At 37.7% G+C, this 18435-nt stretch overlaps 1 pseudogene; it reads right to left on the bottom strand.

Moving 5' to 3' along the window:
- Window positions 1-13678: 13678 nt before the first annotated feature.
- Window positions 13679-14176, bottom strand: LOC149197555 (uncharacterized; annotated as a pseudogene).
- Between the last annotated feature and the right edge of the window lie 4259 nt (window positions 14177-18435).

Genomic DNA, 18435 nt, shown 5'->3' with positions numbered 1-18435 from the left:
CTTCGCTAGTTTGTAAATTCATGGTACATGCATGTATGTATTTGGTTCTCTTGTTGTCATGGGCATGGACTTTTCCAGGTGTTCCAGGTGTGACAATGATTTCATCCTTGACTTGCCATTTCTGGATAGCCATGGTGTGATGGGTTCTTTTATTTGGTTGAGCTTTAGATTACTAGATGGTTTTGGAACTGGGTGGGGTGGTCTTAGAAAAATTTCAAGGGGTTGGGGGTGAAGGTGGTTTAATCTCCAGGAAGCCCTCAACAGGTGGGTGGAGACAGGAAAATTCCTCAAGGTATTGGTTTAGAAATTCTAAGGTATCCAAGTTTGTTTTGGACCTAGTAATCCCTTGACCGATTTTGACGGGATTGTAGTAAAGCCCGAGAGTGGAGGTGATTTGATATTTGGGAAGCCTTGGTTGTTTATGTATTGGTTTTCTTGTGTGATATCTTGACTGGTTTTGGCAAGATCGTAGGAGCATGAGGGTGGAGGTGGTTTAATCTCTGGGAAGCCCTAGTTGTTTTTGTCTTGAGTTCCACATTCATGCTTGGAATATGGCACAAGGGTGATTGGCTGAAAGAAATATTTGGTTCAACTCAATCTATGGTCGGGTGGTACGTGGAAGTCCCTGGCTTGGTTGGCTTTTGCATATGTTAATAAGAGTTCTTTTCCTATTGTATCTCATGAGTAATTATACTTGTTATTATGTGGCTTTGATGGTTTTTCTATCATGGTTATTATTCTAGTTATAAGCATGGTTTCATAACAGGTTCTAGGTAAGGCTCTTGTCATGTTTTGAATGGTTGATGAATGGTTATTGAATGAGTTGGCTAATAAGTGTTATTGCAACTATTATGAGAGGGAATTATACATTCTTGATGATTCTCAGATAAGTATCAGACCCCCATGTTTAGTAATGCATTCATGACCTATAGATTACATGTTTTCAATATGTTTGACGAAATGACTGTCATGGTTAGGCCTAGTTAGGTCAATTATTTCATCAATTTTGGTATGAATGGATTTGTCTTGACATTGTTTATCATTATGAAAAGTCTCATTGAGTTATGGGCAGTGATCTAAAGGCTGACCTGGAATTTAGGCTAAGAATTCGAGAATGCACCCTCTGAACTGAACAATTTTTGTCACAATCGCACCCTGGTAGGCTTATGCATGTGGTTGGAGGTCATCAACTGCATGGAGGCCTTGTCATGCATGCGGTGGGGAGCCCAGGTCAACAAAAAGGCATTCTAGCTCAAGATTTGGGTACTGGGAGTGGTTGTTTAGTTCCTGAGGAAGGTTAGTAAGGTTCTAGTTTGTCGATTCCACTTCCTTAATTGTACATAGGAGGTTGAGTCATGTCATAGTAGCCCTCAGCTCATGTTTATCCCTTCAGGCCAGTGAAAAAGGGTAAATGTGGGAGGGGTGGTTACACACCAATTATTATGGATTATGGAAGATGTTACTAACGTCTTAACCTAATCTTCAAAGTCTATTATGAAAATAGAGTTACAAAAGTGCTCCTCTTTAAAGGTCTATGGTAATAAAAAACTAACATCACCATCGCATGTAGCTTAGTGAGATATTTCTGACATTATATATTTCTCCTCAATACGAAATATCATTTATTAATTTAGTGACAATTATATGTCCTTTGTTCGCTTTTCTCATTTTTTTCCCCGAAGAAAAAATCATAATTTTATTCAACTTGTAAACAAGGGACAAGGTTACAATTTTCATATGCCATTGGGAATTTGATCATGTCAACCTTTTTGTTGAGGCACAAGAAAGAAAGAAAACTATAAAAATTATATAATTTTTTGGGGGTTATGTGTGATAATAATCACTTAACTTCCCCTTTTTTTCCTTTTTTATTCTGAATTTTTTTCCAAACCGCATGATTGTTATCTATTATTACTATTTCCAATTGATTTCTAGCTTCTTGTGAAGGGAACTCTTTGTCTGAATCCGAGCCCTCAGATACATGGGTTCTCTTTATATCTCCCAATCACTTGTCAATGAGTGTTTCCTCTTTCTATTGCTCTCGTGCTTTGTTTCCTATTGAATATGTGCCCTTCTAGACATGAGTCATGCTTCTTAATTGGTCCCAAACTCCTTCGTCTTCTTGGCTTCCATGTTGTTCTTGAGCATCCATATTTAGTGTATTTTCTATGGTCTTAGGTACCTACCATCCCTTTGGCCTATGGGCTTGCCTTTTTTTATCTTATGGGATCTTTTTTGCCTGTGGGCATGTGTTCTACGGGTGTCTTATTTGAAAGTAAATTCGACATCTAAATGTCATATTCTCATAATCTAAAACCTGGGTCCACTGTAATTTTTCATGTTTTAGGTGGATATGATTAGGCAGACCTTTACGAAGGTCTATCTCCACACAAATTTTGGAAAATGTAAAGAGACATTTTTTTGTTTTGTCAGTGTCCATTTTTTTAATTTTCCAAGTGTATTCCTAATATCTTCCAAGACTTGATGATGCCAAAAAGGAAGAGGGAGATTTGGTAATCTCACCCATACTAGAATTGTAATGACAACCAAGCTTGTAGCATCAAATTTTGGTAACCATGGGTAATAAAAAGCCCAATCTAGCCTAAAACCATGGCCCATCAATTAGGACTTGTTGCATAGTTTCTTGTTTGTCAAATTGAAATATGAAGAACCCTTTGGAACATAAATAAAGTTCACAATTGGGTGTCCAGTAAGAATATACCCACTGATCTAAATCTTTAGTTCTCGTCCAAAATCCATTAAATTTTCATGTTAATGCCAAAAATTGTAGATCAATAAAAAGTGATTTAACCTCTGGGGGTTTGACATCCATTGCTGGAACTTTTTCTGCTTGTTAGACTATGAGTGTTGGAAACTAGATCACTACTGGGGGGGGTGAATCAGAAGTGTGAGCACTTATACAAATGTTCTCCAATTATTTTATCTTTAACACCATGCACAAATTGAAACACACAACCATAGATCATAACATCAATAATAAACATGAAAGCACAAAATCAATCAACACATGGACATAAGTGTTTATGGTAGAAATCCCATCTTGATAAAAAAAAGTACCCTGTTGTTGTTGCACTACTGAATTCTTTTATTAATTGTCAAAAAAATTATACATGGATCAAATCACTCTCATGAGCCATAAGACTCAACTTCTTTCATAGTAAGCCATCACTATCAGATAAGAAATTGTTTCTCTCTCGAACCTACAGACTACCATTCGTTGAAGGCTACCACGATCAACAATCCTCACCCAGTTACTCCTTAATTAACAAAAACTCTATAGACTTCGATCTACTGGTACTATCATGACCAATGAGCCTCGCTCAGTTTCTGCCGAACTATCCAACCACCATTGGATAGAGAAATCTCTTCCATCTACTGAATCCGCCAATCATTGTATACTCAAAGCCTCCATGCCTTCACTTCCTCCATGCGAGCCTCATTTCATATATTTTCATACTGGACTCCTAAAACTTGCTCAACATGAGCATTACAACAACCTAGCATCAAATCTCAATCAATATCTAATTTGCAACACTAGATTCCATCAAAAACTCTACACAAAAACTCCACACCAACTGGAAAACAATCTCCTCAATTCACTACATCAATCCACACTTCAACACTTCACTCACTGCATAAACATCATGGATGAAACATACTTCAATTCATTGCTGCTACAACTGCAAACCACTTTAGAAATTTTGCACTATACAACACATGCAGCTTACAGGCTCTTCTCCAAGCTCTCACTCACTACACACAACAACTAGACAATCAACCATACTCACAGTGAGCTTTCTCCAGTATGTAGATGAACTCAAGTGCTCAACTCAATAATTACTCAGAACTACTAGGCTTCACAACTCTATTCATATGTTAGATTAGATATGAATTCAACTCATTGACTCAATCAACCACTAACTCCACTAGCCTTTTTGATATTTTCAACTTTGATCAACTTTTGGAGGTCCCACAAACTTTTCCAACCATAAACCAAAAAGTTCTTGTCAAGGATGTCACCAAAACACAAAAAATCACTTAATAGCACGAGGAATGTGAAGCAATTCTCGACAAAACTCTCAGTCACACTCTTGACACAATATGAAATCAACTAGGGCTATAATTGCTCCCATATGCTAGCCTCCATGCGACTAGAGCCTTCCAACCACTCCCATAGGCGTTTGTGCATGAAACTGGGGCTAAATCTCAGTAAAATCATCAACTTCTTAGCTCTAAACCTTTGCCACATGTCCCATCATCTTCTCCAACACCTGAACACTCCTCCAAGACTCTGCAATAGGTCTGCAACTGATGAAATAGGCCAAGAACAAGTCATGAACATGCAAGACCTATTCTGCCAATCATAACACCAAGATCAACACCTCCAGCTCCTCAAGCAGCAACCACAACATCTCTAACACTTCCTGCACCTATATCAACATCTCCATCTGATGCAGGAGAATTGAGCTTAGAAGAATCATTGTATTTTAGTAGACATAGGGGGGTCTTGTGTTTTAAGGAAGTTGGTTTCCTAAGTGTTGAATTAATGTAATTATTAAGGTTTTGAGTGATTTTAATGAGAGAAGTTAGAATAGGGATTTAATTAAGTATTGTGAGGCATATTTGTAAATGTTCTCGAATGTTGGAGAACATGAGAGATTTAGGATAGTTGAGAGATTTGAGAATCAGTTGTAAATCTTAGATTAGGAGTTGGTTTCATGATTTGTGGATTAAAGAGGATCCTTAGAGATAAGGAAGAGATTTTAGGATTTTGTTGAGAAGTTTATGGATCTAAACCAAGAATTGGTTGTAGAATCCTTTTGTATAAATGTAAGCCTAAAAGGCATAGTCAGGGGTTAGATAGTCAAGTCAAGTTAGTAGTTAGAGGTTGTGAGTTAGAGGTTTGATTGTAAGCCTATGGGCAGGTAGGAAAACAGAGGCCACTGATACTGAAGATCAAGCCAAGGGAGAGTTCTTGTATAAATACTTGTTTATTAATACAAACAACTCGATTCAGAGTTTATGTGTGTATGAAGTAATTGAGTTATAATATGTGTGTGAACTAGAGTAGGTTTTGTGTAACAGAGGTTGTAGGTGGAGTTCGAGCATAACGCAGAGAGGAAGAATGATATGGAGGATCGTATTGGATCACTTGAATCCATTCGAAGGATCACAATCAAGATTCAAGAGTGGTTGTGTTAAGAGCACACGGAGTTAAATCAAGAGGGAGTTGTGATGTAGGACATCTAAAAACAAGAAACCTTGAGGTAAACCCGAAACCATAGAGAACTTTGAGAAACCATGTAAAGGTCAAAGAAATGAGGTGACGATGAATGGGAATCGTCGGATCCTTGAGATTGACGAATATTAATGTCAGAAGAAAATGGCGGAGGAATAGATCTGGATCGTCAGATCGACAAATCCATTAGATCGACGGTGACAACAACTGTAGGGAATAGGAGTGTTCGGATGTCTTGATCGTGGTTGAAGCTCCGCACTCACTCCTAGCCATCGATCTCATATTCAACCTTTTTTATCACAGTCAACTGCGGGGGGTTAAGGTGTTTTTAAACCATGTGCTAGTTGAAGACCCGCAAGCCGTAGATTTGATGACCTCGTATATCCAATGGATATCGGGTCATAAAGTGATCAAACGTTAATCTCATAATGGACCCAAACTTTTATAGATTAAGGATTTATAATCCTTATCAACTCCGTAAGGGCGGGTAAACATCGTGCAATATTCCGTGCGATATCATTGTGGACCGTTAGATCAAATGGGTTTTGATCTACGGCGTAGGATCACCGAGCAGCTCTATTGATCGGGGAAGACATCAATCGTCGGATTAAAGGTAAGATCGACAGTGGAAATTGAATCCAATAAGGCTTGGGAAAGAGTGGACCCAAAAGCTTATCAACACGAGTTTAAATTTATTTGGGTTACGGAGGATGGATGGAGATCACGCGACAACTGTTGATCCTATGGAGTGAAATCAACGGTGGAGAGTGAACCCGAATAAGGTAAGCATCAGTAAATGTGCAAAGGCTGAGGAAAGGTGAAAAGGTAAGTTTACATGTGTTTTATGTGTATTTTTATTATACGAAGGTTATAATAGAAATAAAGCGGATTAATGTATTTTGGGTTAAATCGGGTTAAACCAAAGTTAACCATGGGATGGTTAAATGAGCGGATGTTAAGAATTAACCAGAGGGTTAAGTAATAAGGGTTAAGGATTAATTAAAGTTTAATGAAGGTGGAGTATAAAGTCCCGATGGAAAGGTTAATGAAGGTTTAGTCTATAGAAAGTCAAATGAAACGTTTCCGCATGAGATTAAATGAAGGGGCCTTAAAACTTAATTAAGAACATTAAACCTTGATTTAGGAAGGTTTTCACCATGGATCAGGTGATTAAGGCTTGGGACCAATGACATGCAATTTTATATGCATACTATGGGTAAAGTCGGCTTAGCCCGGCATCATTTTGGTATCGGAGCAGAATTGTGGTTGAAACATTTGGTATTGGAACAACATAAAGAAATTTTGTGTGAAAATTTCTTTGAAAAGAATTTAGAACAGAGTTATGTTTTAAGATGTGTATGTAGGCAAGAAGAGATCAAATTCTAATCTGACAAACAGTAGACACACAGAGATAAAGTATAACAGAATATTGGCTTAATTGCAGATACAAGGGAACAGAGGGCAATCCAATTAAAGTGCAAGTGAATGGTAGAACAAGATCATGCAGAGGTCTTGAAGGTGAGATGGTATGTTTTTATTTTAATTTGATTTGAAGACTGGAGAGTGTGTGGTTTTTATATTGATGCACAGGTAGCAGCATAAGAAGGTGAGAAGATTGCAGCAACCTAGAGCAAGGAGTGCTCAATTGGTTCCAGAGGAAAGAACCAGAGAAATGCTAATAGACTGAGCTCAGAGGAGAGAAGCTTAGTGAGGCATATGTAGCAAGAAGGAGACTTGTTACTGCAGAGGTATTGTTGCAGCTCACAAAGGCAATTCCACAAAGGATGTGGGTAGAATTGCTAAGTAATGAAGGAAGCTGGTAAGAGTTTCTAAGTGAAAGAAGAGGTGGTCAGAACCAAGTATTTCATTGTGATTGAAATACAAGAGGATAGTTGTGTTCTTAGAAGATGCAGATGAGTTGAAGCCTAGAAGGAGCAGAGAGAAGTGCTCAAAAGAGGTTCCAGAGATAGAGAACCAAGTGCTTGCCAAAAGACCAAGTACAGAGGAAAGCTTGGTGAGGTAAGAGGCAATAGGGAGGACTTGCTATTGCAGAGGCTTTAGTGCAGCTCATAGTGAGTAAGTGAAGAACTCATAGAGATGGAGAAGAAAATGACTACTAATCGTCATAGCAGAGGTTCTGAGGAAAACCACAGCAGAAGAAAAGTGAAGAAGGAGGATGCCAAGGCAAATGGCAAGAGAATGAGTCAAGAGTAAATTGACAAAGAAATTGCTAAGAGAAAAGAACAACTCAATGTATTAAGGAGGATACTGGAGGAAAGCCAAAGACTAGGTTGGATCTTGAAGAAAAATCCAGTGAAATGGCATAAGTTACAGAGAAGGCTACAACAGAAGCAAGTAACGTAGCTGATGGAAAAACTCAGAGAAGTTGAGTTGGAAATGGAAGTGTCCATTTGTGAATCGGAGCACGGTGAATTTCTGGGTGAAGAAGAAGGAATTATTGATAATTTTTTGAACTGTTGGACAAATGCAGACCAACAGGAGAATGTAAAACCTTATATTGTTGAATCTAATCATTTTTATGTGATTACAGGTTTTGCAGAGGATGAGCAATCTTTTGAAGCTATCAAAAGTATGGAAGAGTATCTTTCAGAAGATAAAAACTCTGAAGTAAAGAATGATGGAGAATGTCTCTTGAATGAGAAAAGCAGTGAATTATTGCAGCAAAAAGAATTTAGTAATATATTGATGTTTGAAACTGTGACAACACAGGAAAAATTTCTTGTGAAAGGAGATGAAATTCAGTCTGAAGAACTAATATGTGAAGCAACAGTTGAGACTGTTGAACCTTGTAATTTTCAAACTGATAATTTGTGTATAAATGCAGGAATCATAAGTAATGATGAAGTACTTATGAAATGTCACAGAGAAATTGAGTTTCTGGAGTATTTGTTAAGAAATTCAGAGTATGACAGTGTCATTGCAAAGGAAGGAGTTCACTACAATGGACAAGAGCAGAAAGACATCATTAGAGCAGATGATATGGAGGGGAGACTAACTGATAGTCTTGAGAGTACATTAGAGAATTCTTTATAGAATTCTTTAAAGAGGTTGAATCAGCATACTAATGTGCTGATAGAAGAGGAGAAATTAGAGCAGCATACTGAATTGTTTCCAAAGGAAGAAGAGGCACTGAGGCCTTATGTTTTTTATTTTAATAATTATTTTGTGAGTGCAAGTTTAGTTGCAGATGCTGGAGGAAATTTGGCACAGATGAGCAGCCAAGTAAAGACAGTAGAAGAGGATTATGTGGAAGAATTTAATCCATGGAACAGAGACGTTCAATTGCTGGAGAGAATGTTGGAAAGTCAAGATTCAATGTAGAACGAGATAACCATGAAAGAGGGTAAGGATGAAAGGAATGTAGAACAAGTAATAATGAGAGAAAAAGTAGGAATAAGCAGAAAAAGAGTAAGAGTAAGAATTCGACAACTTCAAAGAGAAGAACAACAGTTTGAAGAGTTAGTGGACAGCAGCAACAACCTAAAACAAAGAGCAAAAGGTAAAAGTAAGTGGCAAAGTATGGACTAGTCCAAGGATGTGCTGGAAATGGAGATTGAAGAATTATGGTAGTTGATGATGAAACAGTCCATATGGAGAAGAATGATAGCAGGAAGGATGATCAATCAGAACTTGAACCTGATTGACAAGGAGAGGAAGATGAAACAAAAGACATCAAACATACAGCAACAGCAAAGGTGAAGAGAATTCAGACAACTACAAACTAAAGTTTGGGACCCTGGAGATTTCTATCCACATATGAAGACACATGATCAGGAGATCATGAATGTTTTCTACTTTGGGAGTCTGATGCAGGAGCATTCAGCTCAAAAGAATCATTGTATTTTAGTAGACATAGGGGGGTCTTGTGTTTTAAGGAAGTTGGTTTCCTAAGTGTTGAATTAATGTAATTATTAAGGTTTTGAGTGATTTTAATGAGAGAAGTTAGAATAGGGATTTAATTAAGTATTGTGAGGCATATTTGTAAATGTTCTCAAATGTTGGAGAACCTGAGAGATTTAGGATAGTTGAGAGATTTGAGAATCAATTGTAAATCTTAGATTAGGAATTGGTTTCATGATTTGTGGATTAAAGAGGATCCTTAGAGATAAGGAAGAGATTTTAGGATTTTGTTCAGAAGTTTTTGGATCTAAACCAGGAATTGGTTGTAAAATCCTTTTGTATAAATGTAAGCCTAAAAGGCATAGTCAGGGGTTAGATATTCAAGTCAAGTTAGTAGTTAGAGGTTCTAAGTTAGAGGTTTGATTGTAAGCCTATGGGAAAGTAGGAAAACAGAGGCCACTAATACTGAGATCAAGCCAAGGAGAGAGTTCTTGTGTAAATACTTGTTTATTAATACAAACAACTCGATTCTGAGTTTATGTGTGTATGGAGTAATCGAGTTATAATCTGTGTGAACTAGAGTAGGTTTTGTGTAACAGAGGTTGCAGGTGGAGTTCGAGCATAACGCAGAGAGGAAGAATGATATGGAGGATCATATTGGATCGCTTGAATCCATTCGAAGGATCACAATAGAGATTCAAGAGTGGTTGTGTTAAGAGCACGCAGAGTTAAATCAAGAGGGAGTTGTGATGCAGGACATCTAAAAACCAGAAACCCTGAAGTAAACCCGAAACCATAGAGAACTTTGAGAAACCACGTAAAGGTCAAAGAAATGAAGTGACAATGAATAGGAACCGTCAGATCCTTGAGATCGACGAATATTAATGTCAGAAGAAAATGGTGGACGAATAGATCTAGATCGTCAGATTGACAGATCCATTAGATCGACAATGACAACAACTGCAGGGAATAGGAGTGTTCGGATGTCTTGATCATGGTTGAAACTCCGCACTCACTCCTAACCGTCGATCTCATATTCAACCTTTTTATCACAATCAACTGTGGGGGGTTAAAGCGTTTTTAAACCATGTGCTAGTTGAAGACCCACAGGCCGTAGATTTGATGACCTCGTATATCCAATGGATATTGGGTCATAAAGTGATCGGACGTTAATCTCAGAACGGACCCGAACTTTTATAGATTAAGGATTTATAATCCTTATCGGCTCCGTAAGGGTGGGTAAACATTGCGCAAGATTCCATGCGATATCATTGTGGACCGTCGGATTAGATGGGTTTTGGTCTACAGCGCAGGATCACCGAGCACTTCTGTTGATCGGGGAAGACATCAACCGTCGGATTAAAGGTAAGATCGACGGTGGAGATTGAAGTCGATAAGGCTTGGGAAAGAGCAGACCCGAAAGTTTATCAACACGAGTTTAAATTTATTTGGGTTACGGAGGATGGATGGAGATCACATGACAGTCGTTGATCCTATGGAGTGAAATCAATGGTGGAGAGTGAACCTGAATAAGGTAAGCATCAGTAAATGTGCAAAGGTTGAGGAAAGGTGAAAAGGTAAGTTTACGTGTGTTTTATGTGTATTTCTATTATACGAAGGTTATAATAGAAATAAAGCGGATTAATGTATTTTGGGTTAAATCGGGTTAAACCAAAGTTAACCATGGGATGGTTAAACAAGCGGATGTTAAGAATTAATTAGAGGGTTAAGTAATAAGGGTTAAGGATTAATTAAAGTTTAATGAAGGTGGAGTATAAAGTCCCGATAGAAAGGTTAATGAAGGTTTAATCTATAGAAAGTCAAATGAAGTGTTTCCGCATGAGATTAAATGAAGGGGCCTTAAAACTTAATTAAGAACACTAAACCTTGATTTAGGAAGGTTTTCACCATGAATCAAGTGATTAAGGCTTGGGACCAATGACATGCAATTTTATATGCATACTGTGGGTAAAGTCAGCTTAGCCCGACATCACCATCACCTGTAGCAACATCATCTCCAAGCTATGACACAACATCAATAATAATAGCAACAATCCAATCCTCTAGTAGCAGCAACATCTCCAATCAACTCAACATGCCAACCTCTATCCAATCACACATGTGTGGAATCCATCTCTACTCAGCCTCCACATCAACTGCACTAGGTCTAGTCACAAGTATGTTGACATCAATGTCAACTAACAAGACCATCACCTATAATCTAACACCAAGCCCTCATCACACATGCATATGACCAACAACACCAAGAGCTTGTTGACATCAATGCCAACACTATAATGCCAGCAGTAAGGCCCTGGAAAATATCGGATATGGTCAATAGGAGTTTCACCATCCCCTTTCATTGAATCCTTGAATGAGCCAGTTCCATTGGGATTTATAATACTTGATCCACGCATCAAGTTCAGATTTAATATAATAGTGGAGTTCATTTCAATACCATATTCTTTCGACTTAAAGGAATCATGTAGCAATTTCACCTAAAATAGCAAACTCTGGAAAATTGTAGGTATACCTATATTGTTCACGATGTTTTGCTTCATATTTTCCACTAGTTTTGAATTTCCAATCCTGAAAATGAAGGCCTTCCCATGAAGATTTTTGACAAATATATGGAATTTCTTTGATTTTACCTCTCTTTGGCCGGATTTGTATGTGAGAGACATAGGGGTTCCCTTTGATCTAAGTATTTATTTAGGTCAACTTTGATATGAGATATTTGGCTAATGGGCATCCTTTGAAAGGACGAATCCCCGAAAGAATCCTTTTTCTGCAAGCCACTGACCCTCAGATCAAGCGTGATATTACACGTAAAGAACATTGAAACGATGTCCTTCAAATCTATAAGCGAAAGGTGATACGAGCACACTTTTTTAGTCACAGACCCCAAGTATGGAATGCTTCCCATTTGCATAAATTCCCAAGGTAAATGATTTCTACCAATACCATATTTCATAGAGCATGAGGCTAAGAGTAGTGATTTATTTGTTGGTGCGTTGTTTGTCCAAAAATGCTTAGAAACAGAACAAAACTCCATCCCAATGATCATTTAAAATATTATACAATTGGTTATCCAAAAACCATTTGAATAATCCTCGAATCTCTAATAGCTTGCAATGAAGAAAAAGAAAGGATCCCGTCTCACAAGAGCCCACCTCCATGAGAGACACGAGATCATGGCCATCAATGCTACCCTTCAAAAATCTATAGAGAGAAAAAACCCTAAACCTTCGCTCTGCCTCCATCGTCCCTTATTTTAAATCTTATCCCATATTAATTTAAAAGAAATAATAATTAATTCAAATGGGAAACTTTCTTAAAATAATTGTCACACAATGTTTTTCCTCTCATATATAAACATCTCAACGAATTATATCATTTAATTAATCATATATTGTTAATATATAATTAACTTATACCTTACTAATGTGAGTTAATAATAGATCCTGACAAACGAATATAATATTATTTTATCTATAAATTATTATATTATTTAATTATTTAATGAGAAAGTAACAATACACTAATTTATAATATGAGCTCCATTTAGTTCATAAATTTATTGATAATAAATTTTAACTAATAATTTTATGCTTTACATGTTAATCATATATAAATAGTAATTATAGTAAATACTCATATCAAGAATCAACCTTAACCACAAGGCAAAATTATTGGGTAGGGAGTCCCGATAATACCTCACACTCTCTCTCACTAGAACCTAACATAAGCATGAAAGCACTATGGGCCTCTCGTATCAATATTGTCGTGGATTAACAACTTATTGTTTCTAATCTGGTACATCTCCCCAAAACCATAACACGTGGTGTCGGAGGGGGGTTTCCTCATGGTCCACGAGTTACATATCCCCACTAGATGCCCGAAAAATGATGAGGCATACTAGGTTCATGCCATCTCGGGTCGGGGCCCGGGGGCCACCAACTCAACGTTATTTGTTTGAACCATTTCAGGCTTAACCAAGGTCCAAAGGCTATATATAATAATACAAAGGTGATGTACAGTAGTAAAAATATCTCGGGCCGGATAAGCCATCATGGGAGGTCGACCGTCGTAATGTGTCATTTTTTCCCTTAAGCAAATTTGAGTTGTACATAGTCTTGTCGATGATTGAGCTTAAGCAGCGTTTAATTGTACATAGTCTTGTCGAGGATTGAACCATGAAATTTGTGGGGACCAAACTTCTCCACTTAACTCCTGAAGAAATAATGCCTAATCGCCTAAGCAAATTTTAGTTGTACATAGTCTTGTCGAGGATTGAGCTTAAGCAGCGTTTAGTTGTACAAGGATTGAACCATGAAACTAGTGGGGACCAAACTTCCCCACTTAACTATTGGAGCACATCCTCAAGACTAACCGTTATAATGTGCGTCTATGCTTGGTTTCCAAAAGCCTAAAAGTTGAATTTCCATTGCATTGGCTTTCAATGTTTCCTTACCTCGAGTTAAACCAAGAATCCTTCTCCCATGTCGCTAATATAACATGGAAAAGGATGGGAAGATGTTGATCGCTCCCGGAAATTTACTTCACATTTTTCTTCAAAGGAATAACAAGATCCACAAGTTGCCTTTCTTGTTGTTCATCTTCCAAATTATCGCCAACATCATGTTCTTCCTCTAGCTAGGGTTCGAGAAGAGGTTGGTAAAACATAACAAGAGCTCTTAATGTTGTCATTCGAAGTGTCTTCAGTCTAGAGGAAGATAAAAGTGATTTTAATTCAATATTATAAATTTTGACACTAGAAGCATAATCATAAGTGGGATCCCTATAAGCATTATCAGAGATATATCGAATATCATCTCACTCTATAGCGACATCACAATAAGCAATTGAACCTGCACCACTCAAGAGAAACTGTGAAGGAAAAGATGGGTAGTTGGGAAAGAAAGTTAAGGCGGAGGTAATAACTATAGTAGCTATTGATGTAGAAAATAATGCAACAAAAGACGAATGAAGAGACTTTGTCGATAAGTCGAGACTTTTCTTCAATAGATCAAACACTACTCCAATCACTACCATGGTTGTTTTTTAAAAGACTCATGCCCAGGGTTCCTTTGGGGTTCAATAATAACGATAGATTTTCCCTAACAACCCAATTTTATCATCTCTGAGAACAATTTGAAGCCCTCCTCTTTGTTGTTGTACCCCATGTCTCTCAAACAAATAAAATTTTGGAACTGCCCTTGGGAGAGAAGAAGATGCACAATGATGGTGCATGTTGACATCTTTAGAAATTGTTGAATTTAGGTTTCTGTGATCCATATCAAGTTTTTTGAGAAGAGTTTTCGGTGGAAATCACATTATAATACATTTGTCGACGCGTTTTGAACCAACAAGTGTGGTTTATCGTCATGACAAGTTGAAGAACCAGATCATGGCTGCAGTGTAAATAGAGAGAGCAGGATATCTAATGGCTACATTTGACCAGGAAACGACTACATTACACTGGGTAACATTCAACTCATCCTTTTCCATGCATTTTGGCTTTTTGCAATTAATATTTTAGCAGTCCTTTAATCACGTTGTCTTTGGTAGTTGAATGATCATTTTATGTGCAAGTGAGATCTATCGATCCATAGGGCAGAGTAGATTCACTTTCCATGCATAAACAACATCTACTTCAACACTCTTCCTCCTGTTTTCATTTGTTTCTCCAAATTGTCTACGCATAGAAAATTACATTATAGAGTTACAGGGGATTGCTAGTTTGCTTTTCCCCTTGTGCAAGATTGGCTACCAAGTAGATCTAAGCTTGGCAAGTTTCCTTACGCTCTTCTGCAACTTCCTACCACCTTTTTCCTCCTTCAGAGCACTTCTAGAACCTTTAGATTGATCTCAGATGCAATTCTGTAGCAATATAGGGCATCCTGTAGCAATCCCATAGCACTTAACAAAATTCATCAGAACATGGCCATAATTGCTAGCTTATTTTTTGCTTCTCATCACTCCACAATGTCCCCTAAGTCTTGGAATCAAGCTTGAGAAGACCAAAGACCCTTTGTATATCTTCCTTTCATCACTGTAGCTCTAATTCTACAATTAGGGTTTACTGTTTTGGTTATGAGTTAGGTAGCATAAAAATAGTTTACATGGATTACTATTGAGCATTTGATGTTTTCTGCAAATAGAGTAGAGTTTACCTTGATTGCAATAGTATAGATTTGATTTCTTGCAAGATAGATTAGAGTCATTGCTTTCATGCTTTTAGCTAGGGTTTACTTTCCTGTTACTTATCTTCTGCAAAACAGATCACGATTTCTTTTCCAGCCTTTCTTTCCACGCAAATAGATTAGTGTTTCCTTGATGCAGTAGGATAAGTAATGCTTCAATTGTCTCTTTTTTTTCAAAGTTAAGTTCAGTAGTTTGTCTTCTTTAGAATTTTGCAAAATGGTCTCTGCACATTTCAGTTCAATCCATTGCTTCAGAGCAACTTAGGTAGAATCTTTCTTACTGTGCATATAGAACTGTCACCTCTTAAGGTTGTACGAACTCTAGATTGATAAATTAAAGTTGGTAGCCCTGGGAGTCACAACATCCTTGTTGTAATACTAGGACTCATCAAAGATTATTGACCCAGGAAACCCATCCTAGCGGAGGCCTGATTCAAGTAGAAGATGCCTTGAGTATGTTGAACATGTATAAGTTGTTCCGAGAAGATATGTGATTCCCTGATTCCGATCCAAGGAGCTTTCCCAACACAAAGTTTTGAGCCGTCACCAAATTTCCATCTGAGGCCTTGAGTGATGATATTAACAGAGTTTAATATGGCTTTTTAGACTAAGGGGCTGTTTTGCGATGGTCTTCTAGGGGCTTTGAGCCATTTCAGAGTAGTAGTTGGGAGAATGTATTTTTTTACCATAGTCTAAGCCTAGAGCCGAGTGCCTTGAATTGGCTTCCATACACCTTTTGCGGCTAATGCTTTTGAGAACTAGATGAGGTTTTTTAATCCCCATCCTCCTAAAGGCTTGGGAAGGGCTATGGTGGACCAAACTATGAGATTAAAGGGTCTACGATCGTGTTTCCCAACCCAAAGGTATCATAAGGAGATCTGCTTTATTTTATTTAGGATTCCTAGGGGAACCCATGCTAAAGAAGCCCCGTATACAGGAATAACTTCAATCACTGTGCTGCAAAGTATTAGCTCGTTTGCATTAGAAAGGCATCAGTTGCACCAGTTTTGAATTTTGAGCTCAATTTTGGTGATGAGCCAAGCCCAATCCTCCTTTTTATAGTTGTTTGGCTTTAAGAAAAATCCCAAATATTTTAGGGTGTCTCCAAGAGGTGAAGGGATAGATGTAGGGATTTTGGAAACAAAGATAGATTCGTCCCGATCAAGCGCATTGCCAATTAGAGTAGACTTCGCATGATTTATCGACATACCCATTGACATAGAGAATAATTCCAAGATGCAATTAATGGTTTGCAATATGCCAACATCCATTGCAATAAACTGGAGTTTAATCTTCTATCTACTACAAATTATTTGTGTTTTGAATTATTATTGACAAATAACGATTAAATCACTATTGCATTCTTCACAATTAAAAACGTTGTGGAATATAAAATTGGAACTGAGAAAATATGCACACACACATAAAAATTTTACATAGTTATTTTTGGACAAATGTCCCTGGAAAAACCCCAAAGGGAAAACCAGTGCAACAGATGAGGGTTTTATTATTATCTTCAACAAGTTAGGAAATTAAGATTGGATGCCTTTCACTAGCAATCCTCCGGAAAATACTAACCTCAATTGGAAAAATAATCTCGAGATTAATTATCTCCCTCTACAACTGGATCTGCCTCTTGCCCGACAACTCGCACTTCCTGGCTATTCACACTGCTTGGCTAGAAATGCACATTGCTGCTTTCTGGAGATTCGTACAACCTTGGCATCATCTTCTTGCAAGTCGTCCTGCCTCCCTCTACCTCTTAAACCCACTTGCTCTGCCTCCAGACAATAGATCCGACCTCTAGAAACTGAAATGTGGTCTCCTACAACAACTAACACTAGGAATTCTGGCTACTCGCACTAGCTGTAGCGACCTCCTCTGTAGATGAATTCGACCTCCTCTTCATGTCTCCCGGACATTGGAAAATACTGAGGAAAATTCCTCCAGACACCTTCTCCCAAATCTTTGCTGATCCCTCTATCTCTGATGCTTGCTTAGCTTCAACTATGCCCTTCCTGAATACCTGCAACTGGGTAGTCAAACTGCTCACAAAATACTTGATGCCTTCTCCAAGCCCTTTGACTTGCTCTTATAATCTCTCGTTAGAGTCTCAACGACCACAATCACATCTCAACCAATGGCTAAGATCATCTTGACTCCGTCAATTAGCTTTTCCAGAATTCTCTAGAGAAAAATTGAACTCCCTCAATTAACCAATTTTCCTAAGTTAGACTTGGGAACTTTTTAATTATTGGCTAATTAATTTAATTAAGGCGTCTCCAAGTCTTTTCTCGCAAAAACTTTTCTGGGTTTTGGAGATCTTGTGTTACTTAGCCTCTAAGACATCATAGAGACTAGAATACCTGTCTGTTGCTACCCCAAATAAAAACTAACAATAAATTCGAAACAAGCCTGATAGAATTCTATGGAAAGGCCATCTGGACCGAGGCTTTTATCCTTTTGGAAGCTATGCAATACAGCTTCCAGCTCTGGTTTGGTGATTTCTTTCATAAGCTCTTCATTATCATGCTCATTAATAAAGTGGGGGGGGGAAACGCCAATTGGAGGATCTTGTTATGTTTGCTCTTCTAGACTTTTTGAAAATGTCCTTGAAATATGATATCCCTTTCTCTGCAATGTCCTTGATGGAAGAGGCTTTTGATCCATTGGCCTTATTGATTCCCCATATAGTATTTATGGCTTTTCGATGGTTTGCTATTTGGTGGAAATATTTTGTATTCTCATCCCTTGCCTGAAGCCAAAGAGCTCTGCTCTTTAAATGTCATTCTTTCTCCTTTTCCAAAAGAAGGACCCTTTTTTTTCCCTTCTAGGCCTTTTTGAGCAGCTAATTGCTCATCCGAGAGAGAGGAATGGTCACCATTTTCCAGGAGATCCCGTACATCAAGAAATACCTATATGCTATATTTCTAATTTTAGGTTTTCATTAAGTTTTTATGTATCCCCCAAATTTTGTATCTGCTGGTTACTCTTTTAATTTTTTTTCTTTCTATCATGTATGATATTGTAGTTTATTTGATATATCTTCTTTTCATTGTCACTTGTACACTGAAATTTAACTGCATTTTCTGACACTCCCCTCACCAG

This window comes from Pinus tabuliformis, chromosome 2_2 (genome assembly GCF_031772625.1).
Source record: "Pinus tabuliformis cultivar Carrire ecotype Pingquan chromosome 2_2, CPIR1, whole genome shotgun sequence".
NCBI classification, from domain to species: Eukaryota; Viridiplantae; Streptophyta; class Pinopsida; order Pinales; family Pinaceae; genus Pinus; species Pinus tabuliformis.
Note: the sequence above shows the minus strand (reverse complement) of the source record. Positions and strands in the feature narration are given on the sequence as shown.